This window comes from Scyliorhinus torazame, chromosome 12 (genome assembly GCF_047496885.1).
Source record: "Scyliorhinus torazame isolate Kashiwa2021f chromosome 12, sScyTor2.1, whole genome shotgun sequence".
Classification (NCBI taxonomy): domain Eukaryota; kingdom Metazoa; phylum Chordata; class Chondrichthyes; order Carcharhiniformes; family Scyliorhinidae; genus Scyliorhinus; species Scyliorhinus torazame.
In genome coordinates, this window is record NC_092718.1 from 209239635 (window position 1) to 209260168 (window position 20534).

Here is a 20534-nt window from a genome sequence, read left to right on the forward strand (position 1 = left end):
TCACACACGTATTCCATCATCCAGGCAAATATCTCATCACTCACACAGATATTCAATCACTCGCACAGATATTCAATCACTCGCACAGGTATTCCATCACTCACACAGGTATCCCATAATGCAGACAGGTATTCCATCACTCCACAGGCATTCCATCACTCACACAGGTATTCCATCGCTCACACAGGTATTCAATCATTCACACAGGTATTCCATTACTCACACAGATATTCCATCACTCACACAGGTTTTCCATCACTCATATAGGTATTCCATCACTCACACAGATAGTCCATCACCCACACAGGTATTCCAGCACTCACACAGGTATTCAATCACTCACACAGGTATTCCATCACTCACAAAGATATTCCATCACTCACACAGGTATTCCACCACTCACAAAGGTATTCCATCACTCACACAGATATTCCGTCACTCACATAGGTATTCCATCACTCACACAGATATTCAATCACTCACACAGGTATTCCATCACTCACACAGCTATCCCATCATGCAGACAGGTATTCCATCACTCCACAGGTATTCCATCATTCACACAGGTATTCGATCACTCACACAGGTATTCCATCACTCACACAGATATTCCATTACTCACACGGGTATTCCATCATTCACACAGGTATTCCATTACTCACACAGGTATTCCAACATTCACACAGGTATTCCATCACCCACACAGGTATTCAATCACTCCCACAGGTAATCCATCATTCACACAGGTATTCAATCACTCACACAGATATTCCATCACTCACACAGGTATTCCATCACTCACACAGATATTCCATCACTCACACAGATATTCCATCACTCACACAGATATTCCAAGACTCACAGTTATTCCATCACTCACATAGATATTCCATCACTCACACAGATATTCCATCACTCCCCAGATATTCCAAGACTCACATAGTTATTCCATCACTCACACAGGAATTCCATCATCCAGGCAGGTATTCAATCTATGAAGCAGGTATTCCTTCATCCAGACAGGTATTCAATCACTCACACAGGTATTCTCCCTCTCACACAGATATTCCACACTCACACAGATATTCCGTCACTCACACAGGTATTCCATCACTCACACAGGTATTCCATCACTCACACAGGTATTCAATCATTCACACAGGTATTCCATTACTCACACAGATATTCCACCATTCACACAGGTATTCCATCACTCACACAGGTATTCCATCACTCACACAGGTATTCCATCACTCACACAGATATTCCATCACTCACACAGGTATTGAATCTCTCACACAGGTATTCAATCATTCACACAGGTATTCCATCACTAACATAGATATTCCATCACTCAGACAGGTATTCCATCACTCACACAAGTATTCCATCACTCACACAGATATTCCATCACTCACACAGGTATTCCATCACTCACATAGGTATTCCATCACTCACACAGGTATTCCATCACTCACACAGGTATCCCATATTGCAGACAGGTATTCCATCACTCCACAGGTATTCCATCACTCACACAGGTATTCCTTCACTCACACAGATATTCAATCATTCACACAGGTATTCCATCACTCGCACAGATATTCCATCACTCACACAGGTTTTCCATCACTCACACAGGTATTCCATCACTCACACAGATAGTCCATCACCCACACAGGTATTCCAGCACTCACACAGGCATTCAATCACTCACACAGATATTCCGGCACTCACACAGGTATTCCATCACTCACACAGGTATTCCATCACTCACACATTTATTCAATCACTCACACAGGTATTCTATCACTCACACAGCTATCCCATCATGCAGACAGGTATTCCATCACTCCACAGGTATTCCATTACTCACACAGGTATTCAATCACCCACACAGGTATTCCATCACTCCCACAGGTATTTCATCATTCACACAGGTATTCGATCACTCACACAGGTATTCCATCACTCACACAGATATTCCATTACTCACACAGGTATTCCATCATTCACACAGGTATTCCATCACTCCCACAGGTATTCCATCATTCACACAGGTATTCCATCACCCACACAGGTATTCAATCACTCCCACAGGTATTCCATCATTCACACAGGTATTCAATCACTCACACAGATATTTCATCACTCACACAGGTGTTCCATCACTCACACAAATATTCCATCACTCATGCAGATATTCCATCACTCACACAGATAATCCAAGACTCACACAGTTATTCCATCACTCACATAGATATTCCATCACTCACACAGATATTCCATCACTCACACAGATATTCCAAGACTCACATAGTTATTCCATCAGTCACACAGGAATTCCATCATCCAGGCAGGTATTCAATCACTCAAACAGGTATTCCTTCATCCAGACAGGTATTCAATCACTCACACAGGTATTCTCCCTCTCACACAGATATCCCATCACTCACACAGGTATTCCATCACTCGCACAGGTATCCCATCACTCACACAGGTGTTCCATCACTTAAACAGGTATTCCATCACTCACACAGGTATCCCATCATTTACACCGGTATTCCATCACTCACACAGATATTCCGTCACCCACACAGGTATTCCATCACTCACACAGGTATTCCATCACTCACACAGGTATTGAATCACTCACACAGGCAATCCATCACTTACACGGGTATTCCATCACTCACACAGATATTCCGTCACTCATACAGGTATTCCATCACTCACACAGGTATTCCATCACTCACACAGGTATTGAATCACTCACACAGGCAATCCATCACTCACACAGGTATTCCATCACTCACACACGTATTCCATCATCCAGGCAGATATCCCATCACTCACACAGGTATTCCATCACTCACACAGGTATCCCATCACTCACACAGGTATTCCATCACTCACACAGGTATCCCATAATGCAGAGAGGTATTCCATCACTCCACAGATATTCAATCACTCACACAGGTATTCAATCATTCACACAGGTATTCCATTACTCACACAGATATTCCATCACTCACACAGGTATTCCATCACTCACACAGGTATTCCATCACTCACACAGGTATTCCATCACTCACACAGATATTCCTTCACTCACACAGGTATTCCATCACTCACACAGATATTCAATCATTCACACAGATATTCCATCACTCACACAGATATTCCATCACTCACACAGGTTTTCCATCACCCACACAGGTATTCCATCACTCCCACAGGTATTCCATCATTCACACAGGTATTCCATCACCCACACAGGTATTCAATCACTCCCACAGGTATTCCATCATTCACACAGGTATTCAATCACTCACACAGATATTCCATCACTCACACAGGTATTCCAAGACTCACACAGTTATTCCATCACTCACATAGATATTCCATCACTCACACAGATATTCCATCACTCACACAGATATTCCAAGACTCACATAGTTATTCCATCACTCACACAGGAATTCCATCATCCAGGCAGGTATTCAATCTATCAAACAGGTATTCCTTAATACAGACAGGTATTCAATCACTCACACAGGTATTCTCCCTCTCACACAGATATTCCATCACTCACACAGGTATTCCATCACTTAAACAGGTATTCCATCACTCACACAGGTATCCCATCACTCACACCGGTATTCCATCACTCACACAGATATTCCGTCACTCACACAGGTATTCCATCACTCACACACGTATTCCATCATCCAGGCAGATATTCCATCACTCACACAGGTATTCCATCACTCACACAGGTATCCCATCACTCACACGGGTATTCCATCACTCACACAGATATTCCATCACACACACAGGTATTCCATCACTCACACAGGTATTCCATCACTCACACAGGTATTGAATCACTCACACAGGTATTCCATCACTCACACACGTATTCCATCATCCAGACAGATATTCCATCACTCACACAGGTATTCCATCACTCACACAGGTATTCCATCACTGACACAGGTATTCCATTACCCAGAAGGTATTCCATCACTCACACAGGTGTTCCATCACTCACACAGGTATTCCATCGCTAACACAGATATTCCATCACTCACACAGGTTTTCCATCACCCACACAGGTGTTCCAGCACTCACACAGATATTCCGTCACTCACACAGGTATTCCATCACTCACACAGGTATTCGATCACTCACACAGATATTCAATCACTCACACAGGTATTGCATCACTCACACAGCTATCCCATCATTCAGACAGGTATTCCATCACTCCACAGGTATTCCATCACTCACACAGGTATTCAATCACCCACACAGGTATTCCATCACTCCCACAGGTATTCCATCATTCACACAGGTATTCGATCACTCACACAGGTATTCCAACACTCACACAGATATTCCATTACTCACACAGGTATTCCATCATTCACACAGGTATTCCATCACTCCCACAGGTATTTCATCATTCACACAGGTATTCCATCACCCACACAGGTATTCAATCACTCCCACAGGTATTCCATTATTCACACAGGTATTCAATCATTCACACAGATATTCCATCACTCACACAGGTATTCCATCACTCACACAAATATTCCATCACTCACACATATATTCCATCACTCACACAGATATTCCAAGACTCACACAGTTATTCCATCACTCACAGAGATATTCCATCACTCACACAGATATTCCATCACTCACACAGGTATTCCAAGACTCACATAGTTATTCCATCACTCACACAGGAATTCCATCATCCAGGCAGGTATTCAATCTATCAAAGAGGTATTCCTTCATCCAGACAGGTATTCAATCACTCACACAGGTATTCTCCCTCTCACACAGATATTCCATCACTCACACAGGTATTCCATCACTTAAACAGGTATTCCATCACTCACACAGGTATCCCATCACTCACACGGGTATTCCATTACTCACACAGATATTCCGTCACTCACACAGGTATTCCATCACTCACACACGTATTCCATCATCCAGGCAGATATTCCATCACTCACACAGGTATTCCATCACTCACACAGGTATCCCATCACTCACACGGGTATTCCATCACTCACACAGATATTCCATCACTCACACAGGTATTCCATCACTCACACAGGTATTCCATCACTCACACAGGTATTGAATCACTCACACAGGTATTCCATCACTCACACACGTATTCCATCATCCAGGCAGATATTCCATCAGTCACACAGGTATTCCATCACTCACACAGGTATTCCATCACTGACACAGGTATTCCATTACTCGGACAGGTATTCCATCAGTCACACAGGTATTCCATCACTCACACAGGTATTCCATCAGTCACACAGATATTCCATCACTCACACAGGTATTCCATCACTGACACAGGTATTCCATTACTCGGACAGGTATTCCATCAGTCACACAGGTATTCCATCACTCACACAGGTATTCCATCACTCACACAGATATTCCATCACTCACACAGGTATTCCATCACTCACACAGATATTCCTTCACTCACACAGGTATTCCATCACTCACACAGATATTCAATCATTCACACAGATATTCCATCACTCACACAGATATTCCATCACTCACACAGGTTTTCCATCACCCACACAGGTATTCCATCACTCCACAGGTATTCCATCACTCACACAGGTATTCAATCACCCACACAGGTATTCCATCACTCCCTCAGGTATTCCATCATTCACACAGGTATTCGATCACTCACACAGGTATTCCATCACTCACACAGATATTCCATTACTCACACGGGTATTCCATCATTCACACAGGTATTCCATCACTCCCACAGGTATTCCATCATTCACACAGGTATTCCATCACACACACAGGTATTCAATCACTCCCACAGGTATTCCATCATTCACACAGGTATTCCATCACTCACACAGGTATTCGATCACTCACACAGATATTCAATCACTCACACAGGTATTGCATCACTCACACAGCTATCCCATCATTCAGACAGGTATTCCATCACTCCACAGGTATTCCATCACTCACACAGGTATTCAATCACCCACACAGGTATTCCATCACTCCCACAGGTATTCCATCATTCACACAGGTATTCGATCACTCACACAGGTATTCCAACACTCACACAGATATTCCATTACTCACACAGGTATTCCATCATTCACACAGGTATTCCATCACTCCCACAGGTATTTCATCATTCACACAGGTATTCCATCACCCACACAGGTATTCAATCACTCCCACAGGTATTCCATTATTCACACAGGTATTCCATCATTCACACAGGTATTCCATCACTCCCACAGGTATTCCATCATTCACACAGGTATTCCATCACCCACACAGGTATTCAATCACTCCCACAGGTATTCCATCATTCACACAGGTATTCAATCACTCACACAGATGTTTCATCACTCACACAGGTATTCCATCACTCACACAAATAATCCATCACTCACACAGATATTCCATCACTCACACAGATATTCCAAGACTCACACAGTTATTCCATCACTCACATAGATATTCCATCACTCACACAGATATTCCATCACTCACACAGATATTCCAAGACTCACATAGTTATTCCATCACTCACACAGGAATTCCATCATCCAGGCAGGTATTCAATCACTCAAACTGGTATTCCTTCATCCAGACAGGTATTCAATCACTCACACAGGTATTCCATCACTCACACAGGTATTGAATCACTCACACAGGCAATCCATCACTCACACAGGTATCCCATCACTCACACAGATATTCCATCACTCACACAGGTATTCCATCACTCACACAGGTTTTGAATCACTCACACAGGCAATCCATCACTCACACAGGTATACCATCACTCACACACGTATTCCATCATCCAGGCAAATATCTCATCACTCACACAGATATTCAATCACTCGCACAGGTATTCCATCACTCACACAGGTATCCCATAATGCAGACAGGTATTCCATCACTCCACAGGCATTCCATCACTCACACAGGTATTCCATCGCTCACACAGGTATTCAATCATTCACACAGGTATTCCATTACTCACACAGATATTCCATCACTCACACAGGTTTTCCATCACTCATATAGGTATTCCATCACTCACACAGATAGTCCATCACCCACACAGGTATTCCATCACCCACACAGGTATTCAATCACTCCCACAGGTATTCCATCATTCACACAGGTATTCAATCACTCACACAGATGTTTCATCACTCACACAGGTATTCCATCACTCACACAAATAATCCATCACTCACACAGATATTCCATCACTCACACAGATATTCCAAGACTCACACAGTTATTCCATCACTCACATAGATATTCCATCACTCACACAGATATTCCATCACTCACACAGATATTCCAAGACTCACATAGTTATTCCATCACTCACGCAGATATTCAATCACTCACACAGAGATTCCATCACTCACACAGATATTCCAAGACTCACACAGTTATTCCATCACTCACATAGATATTCCATCACTCACACAGATATTCCATCACTCACACAGATATTCCAAGACTCACATAGTTATTCCATCACTCACACAGGAATTCCATCATCCAGGCAGGTATTCAATCACTCAAACAGGTATTCCTTCATCCAGACAGGTATTCAATCACTCACACAGGTATCCCATCACTCACGCAGATATTCAATCACCCACACAGGTATTCCATCACTCACACAGGTATTCAATCATTCACACAGGTATTCCATCACTAACATAGATATTCCATCACTCAGACAGGTATTCCATCACTCACACAGGTATTCCATCACTCACACAGATATTCCATCACTCACACACGTATTCCATCACGCACATAGGTATTCCATCACTCACACAGGTATTCCATCACTCACACAGGTATCCCATAATGCAGACAGCTATTCCATCACTCCACAGGTATTCCATCACTCACGCAGGTATTCCATCACTCACACAGATATTCAATCATTCACACAGGTATTCCATCACTCGCACAGATATTCCATCACTCACACAGGTTTTCCATCACTCACACAGGTATTCCATCACTCACACAGATAGTTCATCACCCACACAGGTATTCCAGCACTCACACAGGCATTCAATCACTCACACAGATATTCCGTCACTCAGACAGGTATTCCATCACTCACACAGGTATTCCATCACTCACACAGTTATTCAATCACTCACACAGGTATTCCATCACTCACACAGCTATCCCATCACGCAGACAGGTATTCCATCACTCCACAGGTATTCCATCACTCACACAGGTATTCAATCACCCACACAGGTATTCCATCACTCCCTCAGGTATTCCATCATTCACACAGGTATTCGATCACTCACACAGGTATTCCATCACTCACACAGATATTCCATTACTCACACGGGTATTCCATCATTCACACAGGTATTCCATCACTCCCACAGGTATTCCATCATTCACACAGGTATTCCATCACCCACACAGGTATTCAATCACTCCCACAGGTATTCCATCATTCACACAGGTATTCAATCACTCACACAGATGTTTCATCACTCACACAGGTATTCCATCACTCACACAAATAATCCATCACTCACACAGATATTCCATCACTCACACAGATATTCCAAGACTCACACAGTTATTCCATCACTCACATAGATATTCCATCACTCACACAGATATTCCATCACTCACACAGATATTCCAAGACTCACATAGTTATTCCATCACTCACACAGGAATTCCATCATCCAGGCAGGTATTCAATCACTCAAACTGGTATTCCTTCATCCAGACAGGTATTCAATCACTCACACAGGTATTCCATCACTCACACAGGTATTGAATCACTCACACAGGCAATCCATCACTCACACAGGTATCCCATCACTCACACAGATATTCCATCACTCACACAGGTATTCCATCACTCACACAGGTTTTGAATCACTCACACAGGCAATCCATCACTCACACAGGTATACCATCACTCACACACGTATTCCATCATCCAGGCAAATATCTCATCACTCACACAGATATTCAATCACTCGCACAGATATTCAATCACTCGCACAGGTATTCCATCACTCACACAGGTATCCCATAATGCAGACAGGTATTCCATCACTCCACAGGCATTCCATCACTCACACAGGTATTCCATCGCTCACACAGGTATTCAATCATTCACACAGGTATTCCATTACTCACACAGATATTCCATCACTCACACAGGTTTTCCATCACTCATATAGGTATTCCATCACTCACACAGATAGTCCATCACCCACACAGGTATTCCAGCACTCACACAGGTATTCAATCACTCACACAGGTATTCCATCACTCACAAAGATATTCCATCACTCACACAGGTATTCCACCACTCACAAAGGTATTCCATCACTCACACAGATATTCCGTCACTCACATAGGTATTCCATCACTCACACAGATATTCAATCACTCACACAGGTATTCCATCACTCACACAGCTATCCCATCATGCAGACAGGTATTCCATCACTCCACAGGTATTCCATCATTCACACAGGTATTCGATCACTCACACAGGTATTCCATCACTCACACAGATATTCCATTACTCACACGGGTATTCCATCATTCACACAGGTATTCCATTACTCACACAGGTATTCCAACATTCACACAGGTATTCCATCACCCACACAGGTATTCAATCACTCCCACAGGTAATCCATCATTCACACAGGTATTCAATCACTCACACAGATATTCCATCACTCACACAGGTATTCCATCACTCACACAGATATTCCATCACTCACACAGATATTCCATCACTCACACAGATATTCCAAGACTCACAGTTATTCCATCACTCACATAGATATTCCATCACTCACACAGATATTCCATCACTCCCCAGATATTCCAAGACTCACATAGTTATTCCATCACTCACACAGGAATTCCATCATCCAGGCAGGTATTCAATCTATGAAGCAGGTATTCCTTCATCCAGACAGGTATTCAATCACTCACACAGGTATTCTCCCTCTCACACAGATATTCCACACTCACACAGATATTCCGTCACTCACACAGGTATTCCATCACTCACACAGGTATTCCATCACTCACACAGGTATTCAATCATTCACACAGGTATTCCATTACTCACACAGATATTCCACCATTCACACAGGTATTCCATCACTCACACAGGTATTCCATCACTCACACAGGTATTCCATCACTCACACAGATATTCCATCACTCACACAGGTATTGAATCTCTCACACAGGTATTCAATCATTCACACAGGTATTCCATCACTAACATAGATATTCCATCACTCAGACAGGTATTCCATCACTCACACAAGTATTCCATCACTCACACAGATATTCCATCACTCACACAGGTATTCCATCACTCACATAGGTATTCCATCACTCACACAGGTATTCCATCACTCACACAGGTATCCCATATTGCAGACAGGTATTCCATCACTCCACAGGTATTCCATCACTCACACAGGTATTCCTTCACTCACACAGATATTCAATCATTCACACAGGTATTCCATCACTCGCACAGATATTCCATCACTCACACAGGTTTTCCATCACTCACACAGGTATTCCATCACTCACACAGATAGTCCATCACCCACACAGGTATTCCAGCACTCACACAGGCATTCAATCACTCACACAGATATTCCGGCACTCACACAGGTATTCCATCACTCACACAGGTATTCCATCACTCACACATTTATTCAATCACTCACACAGGTATTCTATCACTCACACAGCTATCCCATCATGCAGACAGGTATTCCATCACTCCACAGGTATTCCATTACTCACACAGGTATTCAATCACCCACACAGGTATTCCATCACTCCCACAGGTATTTCATCATTCACACAGGTATTCGATCACTCACACAGGTATTCCATCACTCACACAGATATTCCATTACTCACACAGGTATTCCATCATTCACACAGGTATTCCATCACTCCCACAGGTATTCCATCATTCACACAGGTATTCCATCACCCACACAGGTATTCAATCACTCCCACAGGTATTCCATCATTCACACAGGTATTCAATCACTCACACAGATATTTCATCACTCACACAGGTGTTCCATCACTCACACAAATATTCCATCACTCATGCAGATATTCCATCACTCACACAGATAATCCAAGACTCACACAGTTATTCCATCACTCACATAGATATTCCATCACTCACACAGATATTCCATCACTCACACAGATATTCCAAGACTCACATAGTTATTCCATCAGTCACACAGGAATTCCATCATCCAGGCAGGTATTCAATCACTCAAACAGGTATTCCTTCATCCAGACAGGTATTCAATCACTCACACAGGTATTCTCCCTCTCACACAGATATCCCATCACTCACACAGGTATTCCATCACTCGCACAGGTATCCCATCACTCACACAGGTGTTCCATCACTTAAACAGGTATTCCATCACTCACACAGGTATCCCATCATTTACACCGGTATTCCATCACTCACACAGATATTCCGTCACCCACACAGGTATTCCATCACTCACACAGGTATTCCATCACTCACACAGGTATTGAATCACTCACACAGGCAATCCATCACTTACACGGGTATTCCATCACTCACACAGATATTCCGTCACTCATACAGGTATTCCATCACTCACACAGGTATTCCATCACTCACACAGGTATTGAATCACTCACACAGGCAATCCATCACTCACACAGGTATTCCATCACTCACACACGTATTCCATCATCCAGGCAGATATCCCATCACTCACACAGGTATTCCATCACTCACACAGGTATCCCATCACTCACACAGGTATTCCATCACTCACACAGGTATCCCATAATGCAGAGAGGTATTCCATCACTCCACAGATATTCAATCACTCACACAGGTATTCAATCATTCACACAGGTATTCCATTACTCACACAGATATTCCATCACTCACACAGGTATTCCATCACTCACACAGGTATTCAATCATTCACACAGGTATTCCTTCACTAACACAGATATTCCATCACTCAGACAGGTATTCCATCACTCACACAGGTATTCCATCACTCACACAGATATTCCATCACTCACACAGGTATTCCATCACTCACACAGATATTCCTTCACTCACACAGGTATTCCATCACTCACACAGATATTCAATCATTCACACAGATATTCCATCACTCACACAGATATTCCATCACTCACACAGGTTTTCCATCACCCACACAGGTATTCCATCACTCCCACAGGTATTCCATCATTCACACAGGTATTCCATCACCCACACAGGTATTCAATCACTCCCACAGGTATTCCATCATTCACACAGGTATTCAATCACTCACACAGATATTCCATCACTCACACAGGTATTCCAAGACTCACACAGTTATTCCATCACTCACATAGATATTCCATCACTCACACAGATATTCCATCACTCACACAGATATTCCAAGACTCACATAGTTATTCCATCACTCACACAGGAATTCCATCATCCAGGCAGGTATTCAATCTATCAAACAGGTATTCCTTAATACAGACAGGTATTCAATCACTCACACAGGTATTCTCCCTCTCACACAGATATTCCATCACTCACACAGGTATTCCATCACTTAAACAGGTATTCCATCACTCACACAGGTATCCCATCACTCACACCGGTATTCCATCACTCACACAGATATTCCGTCACTCACACAGGTATTCCATCACTCACACACGTATTCCATCATCCAGGCAGATATTCCATCACTCACACAGGTATTCCATCACTCACACAGGTATCCCATCACTCACACGGGTATTCCATCACTCACACAGATATTCCATCACACACACAGGTATTCCATCACTCACACAGGTATTCCATCACTCACACAGGTATTGAATCACTCACACAGGTATTCCATCACTCACACACGTATTCCATCATCCAGACAGATATTCCATCACTCACACAGGTATTCCATCACTCACACAGGTATTCCATCACTGACACAGGTATTCCATTACCCAGAAGGTATTCCATCACTCACACAGGTGTTCCATCACTCACACAGGTATTCCATCGCTAACACAGATATTCCATCACTCACACAGGTTTTCCATCACCCACACAGGTGTTCCAGCACTCACACAGATATTCCGTCACTCACACAGGTATTCCATCACTCACACAGGTATTCGATCACTCACACAGATATTCAATCACTCACACAGGTATTGCATCACTCACACAGCTATCCCATCATTCAGACAGGTATTCCATCACTCCACAGGTATTCCATCACTCACACAGGTATTCAATCACCCACACAGGTATTCCATCACTCCCACAGGTATTCCATCATTCACACAGGTATTCGATCACTCACACAGGTATTCCAACACTCACACAGATATTCCATTACTCACACAGGTATTCCATCATTCACACAGGTATTCCATCACTCCCACAGGTATTTCATCATTCACACAGGTATTCCATCACCCACACAGGTATTCAATCACTCCCACAGGTATTCCATTATTCACACAGGTATTCAATCATTCACACAGATATTCCATCACTCACACAGGTATTCCATCACTCACACAAATATTCCATCACTCACACATATATTCCATCACTCACACAGATATTCCAAGACTCACACAGTTATTCCATCACTCACAGAGATATTCCATCACTCACACAGATATTCCATCACTCACACAGGTATTCCAAGACTCACATAGTTATTCCATCACTCACACAGGAATTCCATCATCCAGGCAGGTATTCAATCTATCAAAGAGGTATTCCTTCATCCAGACAGGTATTCAATCACTCACACAGGTATTCTCCCTCTCACACAGATATTCCATCACTCACACAGGTATTCCATCACTTAAACAGGTATTCCATCACTCACACAGGTATCCCATCACTCACACGGGTATTCCATTACTCACACAGATATTCCGTCACTCACACAGGTATTCCATCACTCACACACGTATTCCATCATCCAGGCAGATATTCCATCACTCACACAGGTATTCCATCACTCACACAGGTATCCCATCACTCACACGGGTATTCCATCACTCACACAGATATTCCATCACTCACACAGGTATTCCATCACTCACACAGGTATTCCATCACTCACACAGGTATTGAATCACTCACACAGGTATTCCATCACTCACACACGTATTCCATCATCCAGGCAGATATTCCATCAGTCACACAGGTATTCCATCACTCACACAGGTATTCCATCACTGACACAGGTATTCCATTACTCGGACAGGTATTCCATCAGTCACACAGGTATTCCATCACTCACACAGGTATTCCATCAGTCACACAGATATTCCATCACTCACACAGGTATTCCATCACTGACACAGGTATTCCATTACTCGGACAGGTATTCCATCAGTCACACAGGTATTCCATCACTCACACAGGTATTCCATCACTCACACAGATATTCCATCACTCACACAGGTATTCCATCACTCACACAGATATTCCTTCACTCACACAGGTATTCCATCACTCACACAGATATTCAATCATTCACACAGATATTCCATCACTCACACAGATATTCCATCACTCACACAGGTTTTCCATCACCCACACAGGTATTCCATCACTCCACAGGTATTCCATCACTCACACAGGTATTCAATCACCCACACAGGTATTCCATCACTCCCTCAGGTATTCCATCATTCACACAGGTATTCGATCACTCACACAGGTATTCCATCACTCACACAGATATTCCATTACTCACACGGGTATTCCATCATTCACACAGGTATTCCATCACTCCCACAGGTATTCCATCATTCACACAGGTATTCCATCACACACACAGGTATTCAATCACTCCCACAGGTATTCCATCATTCACACAGGTATTCAATCACTCACACAGATGTTTCATCACTCACACAGGTATTCCATCACTCACACAAATAATCCATCACTCACACAGATATTCCATCACTCACACAGATATTCCAAGACTCACACAGTTATTCCATCACTCACATAGATATTCCATCACTCACACAGATATTCAATCATTCACACAGATATTCCATCACTCACACAGATATTCCATCACTCACACAGGTTTTCCATCACCCACACAGGTATTCCATCACTCCACAGGTATTCCATCACTCACACAGGTATTCAATCACCCACACAGGTATTCCATCACTCCCTCAGGTATTCCATCATTCACACAGGTATTCGATCACTCACACAGGTATTCCATCACTCACACAGATATTCCATTACTCACACGGGTATTCCATCATTCACACAGGTATTCCATCACTCCCACAGGTATTCCATCATTCACACAGGTATTCCATCACCCACACAGGTATTCAATCACTCCCACAGGTATTCCATCATTCACACAGGTATTCAATCACTCACACAGATGTTTCATCACTCACACAGGTATTCCATCACTCACACAAATAATCCATCACTCACACAGATATTCCATCACTCACACAGATATTCCAAGACTCACACAGTTATTCCATCACTCACATAGATATTCCATCACTCACACAGATATTCCATCACTCACACAGATATTCCAAGACTCACATAGTTATTCCATCACTCACACAGGAATTCCATCATCCAGGCAGGTATTCAATCACTCAAACTGGTATTCCTTCATCCAGACAGGTATTCAATCACTCACACAGGTATTCCATCACTCACACAGGTATTGAATCACTCACACAGGCAATCCATCACTCACACAGGTATCCCATCACTCTCACAGATATTCCATCACTCACACAGGTATTCCATCACTCACACAGGTTTTGAATCACTCACACAGGCAATCCATCACTCACACAGGTATACCATCACTCACACACGTATTCCATCATCCAGGCAAATATCTCATCACTCACACAGATATTCAATCACTCGCACAGATATTCAATCACTCGCACAGGTATTCCATCACTCACACAGGTATCCCATAATGCAGACAGGTATTCCATCACTCCACAGGCATTCCATCACTCACACAGGTATTCCATCGCTCACACAGGTATTCAATCATTCACACAGGTATTCCATTACTCACACAGATATTCCATCACTCACACAGGTTTTCCATCACTCATATAGGTATTCCATCACTCACACAGATAGTCCATCACCCACACAGGTATTCCAGCACTCACACAGGTATTCAATCACTCACACAGGTATTCCATCACTCACAAAGATATTCCATCACTCACACAGGTATTCCACCACTCACAAATGTATTCCATCACTCACACAGATATTCCGTCACTCACATAGGTATTCCATCACTCACACAGATATTCAATCACTCACACAGGTATTACATCACTCACACAGCTATCCCATCATGCAGACAGGTATTCCATCACTCCACAGGTATTCCATCATTCACACAGGTATTCGATCACTCACACAGGTATTCCATCACTCACACAGATATTCCATTACTCACACGGGTATTCCATCATTCACACAGGTATTCCATTACTCACACAGGTATTCCAACATTCACACAGGTATTCCATCACCCACACAGGTATTCAATCACTCCCACAGGTAATCCATCATTCACACAGGTATTCAATCACTCACACAGATATTCCATCACTCACACAGGTATTCCATCACTCACACAGATATTCCATCACTCACACAGATATTCCATCACTCACACAGATATTCCAAGACTCACAGTTATTCCATCACTCACATAGATATTCCATCACTCACACAGATATTCCATCACTCCCCAGATATTCCTAGACTCACATAGTTATTCCATCACTCACACAGGAATTCCATCATCCAGGCAGGTATTCAATCTATGAAGCAGGTATTCCTTCATCCAGACAGGTATTCAATCACTCACACAGGTATTCTCCCTCTCACACAGATATTCCACACTCACACAGATATTCCGTCACTCACACAGGTATTCCATCACTCACACAGGTATTCCATCACTCACACAGGTATTCAATCATTCACACAGGTATTCCATTACTCACACAGATATTCCACCATTCACACAGGTATTCCATCACTCACACAGGTATTCCATCACTCACACAGGTATTCCATCACTCACACAGATATTCCATCACTCACACAGGTATTGAATCTCTCACACAGGTATTCAATCATTCACACAGGTATTCCATCACTAACATAGATATTCCATCACTCAGACAGGTATTCCATCACTCACACAAGTATTCCATCACTCACACAGGTATTCCATCACTCACATAGGTATTCCATCACTCACACAGGTATTCCATCACTCACACAGGTATCCCATATTGCAGACAGGTATTCCATCACTCCACAGGTATTCCATCACTCACACAGGTATTCCTTCACTCACACAGATATTCAATCATTCACACAGGTATTCCATCACTCGCACAGATATTCCATCACTCACACAGGTTTTCCATCACTCACACAGGTATTCCATCACTCACACAGATAGTCCATCACCCACACAGGTATTCCAGCACTCACACAGGCATTCAATCACTCACACAGATATTCCGGCACTCACACAGGTATTCCATCACTCACACAGGTATTCCATCACTCACACATTTATTCAATCACTCACACAGGTATTCTATCACTCACACAGCTATCCCATCATGCAGACAGGTATTCCATCACTCCACAGGTATTCCATTACTCACACAGGTATTCAATCACCCACACAGGTATTCCATCACTCCCACAGGTATTTCATCATTCACACAGGTATTCGATCACTCACACAGGTATTCCATCACTCACACAGATATTCCATTACTCACACAGGTATTCCATCATTCACACAGGTATTCCATCACTCCCACAGGTATTCCATCATTCACACAGGTATTCCATCACCCACACAGGTATTCAATCACTCCCACAGGTATTCCATCATTCACACAGGTATTCAATCACTCACACAGATATTTCATCACTCACACAGGTGTTCCATCACTCACACAAATATTCCATCACTCATGCAGATATTCCATCACTCACACAGATAATCCAAGACTCACACAGTTATTCCATCACTCACATAGATATTCCATCACTCACACAGATATTCCATCACTCACACAGATATTCCAAGACTCACATAGTTATTCCATCAGTCACACAGGAATTCCATCATCCAGGCAGGTATTCAATCACTCAAACAGGTATTCCTTCATCCAGACAGGTATTCAATCACTCACACAGGTATTCTCCCTCTCACACAGATATCCCATCACTCACACAGGTATTCCATCACTCGCACAGGTATCCCATCACTCACACAGGTGTTCCATCACTTAAACAGGTATTCCATCACTCACACAGGTATCCCATCATTTACACCGGTATTCCATCACTCACACAGATATTCCGTCACCCACACAGGTATTCCATCACTCACACAGGTATTCCATCACTCACACAGGTATTGAATCACTCACACAGGCAATCCATCACTTACACGGGTATTCCATCACTCACACAGATATTCCGTCACTCATACAGGTATTCCATCACTCACACAGGTATTCCATCACTCACACAGGTATTGAATCACTCACACAGGCAATCCATCACTCACACAGGTATTCCATCACTCACACACGTATTCCATCATCCAGGCAGATATCCCATCACTCACACAGGTATTCCATCACTCACACAGGTATCCCATCACTCACACAGGTATTCCATCACTCACACAGGTATCCCATAATGCAGAGAGGTATTCCATCACTCCACAGATATTCAATCACTCACACAGGTATTCAATCATTCACACAGGTATTCCATTACTCACACAGATATTCCATCACTCACACAGGTATTCCATCACTCACACAGGTATTCAATCATTCACACAGGTATTCCTTCACTAACACAGATATTCCATCACTCAGACAGGTATTCCATCACTCACACAGGTATTCCATCACTCACACAGATATTCCATCACTCACACAGGTATTCCATCACTCACACAGATATTCCTTCACTCACACAGGTATTCCATCACTCACACAGATATTCAGTCATTCACACAGATATTCCATCACTCACACAGATATTCCATCACTCACACAGGTTTTCCATCACCCACACAGGTATTCCATCACTCCCACAGGTATTCCATCATTCACACAGGTATTCCATCACCCACACAGGTATTCAATCACTCCCACAGGTATTCCATCATTCACACAGGTATTCAATCACTCACACAGATATTCCATCACTCACACAGGTATTCCAAGACTCACACAGTTATTCCATCACTCACATAGATATTCCATCACTCACACAGATATTCCATCACTCACACAGATATTCCAAGACTCACATAGTTATTCCATCACTCACACAGGAATTCCATCATCCAGGCAGGTATTCAATCTATCAAACAGGTATTCCTTAATACAGACAGGTATTCAATCACTCACACAGGTATTCTCCCTCTCACACAGATATTCCATCACTCACACAGGTATTCCATCACTTAAACAGGTATTCCATCACTCACACAGGTATCCCATCACTCACACCGGTATTCCATCACTCACACAGATATTCCGTCACTCACACAGGTATTCCATCACTCACACACGTATTCCATCATCCAGGCAGATATTCCATCACTCACACAGGTATTCCATCACTCACACAGGTATCCCATCACTCACACGGGTATTCCATCACTCACACAGATATTCCATCACACACACAGGTATTCCATCACTCACACAGGTATTCCATCACTCACACAGGTATTGAATCACTCACACAGGTATTCCATCACTCACACACGTATTCCATCATCCAGACAGATATTCCATCACTCACACAGGTATTCCATCACTCACACAGGTATTCCATCACTGACACAGGTATTCCATTACCCAGAAGGTATTCCATCACTCACACAGGTGTTCCATCACTCACACAGGTATTCCATCGCTAACACAGATATTCCATCACTCACACAGGTTTTCCATCACCCACACAGGTGTTCCAGCACTCACACAGATATTCCGTCACTCACACAGGTATTCCATCACTCACACAGGTATTCGATCACTCACACAGATATTCAATCACTCACACAGGTATTGCATCACTCACACAGCTATCCCATCATTCAGACAGGTATTCCATCACTCCACAGGTATTCCATCACTCACACAGGTATTCAATCACCCACACAGGTATTCCATCACTCCCACAGGTATTCCATCATTCACACAGGTATTCGATCACTCACACAGGTATTCCAACACTCACACAGATATTC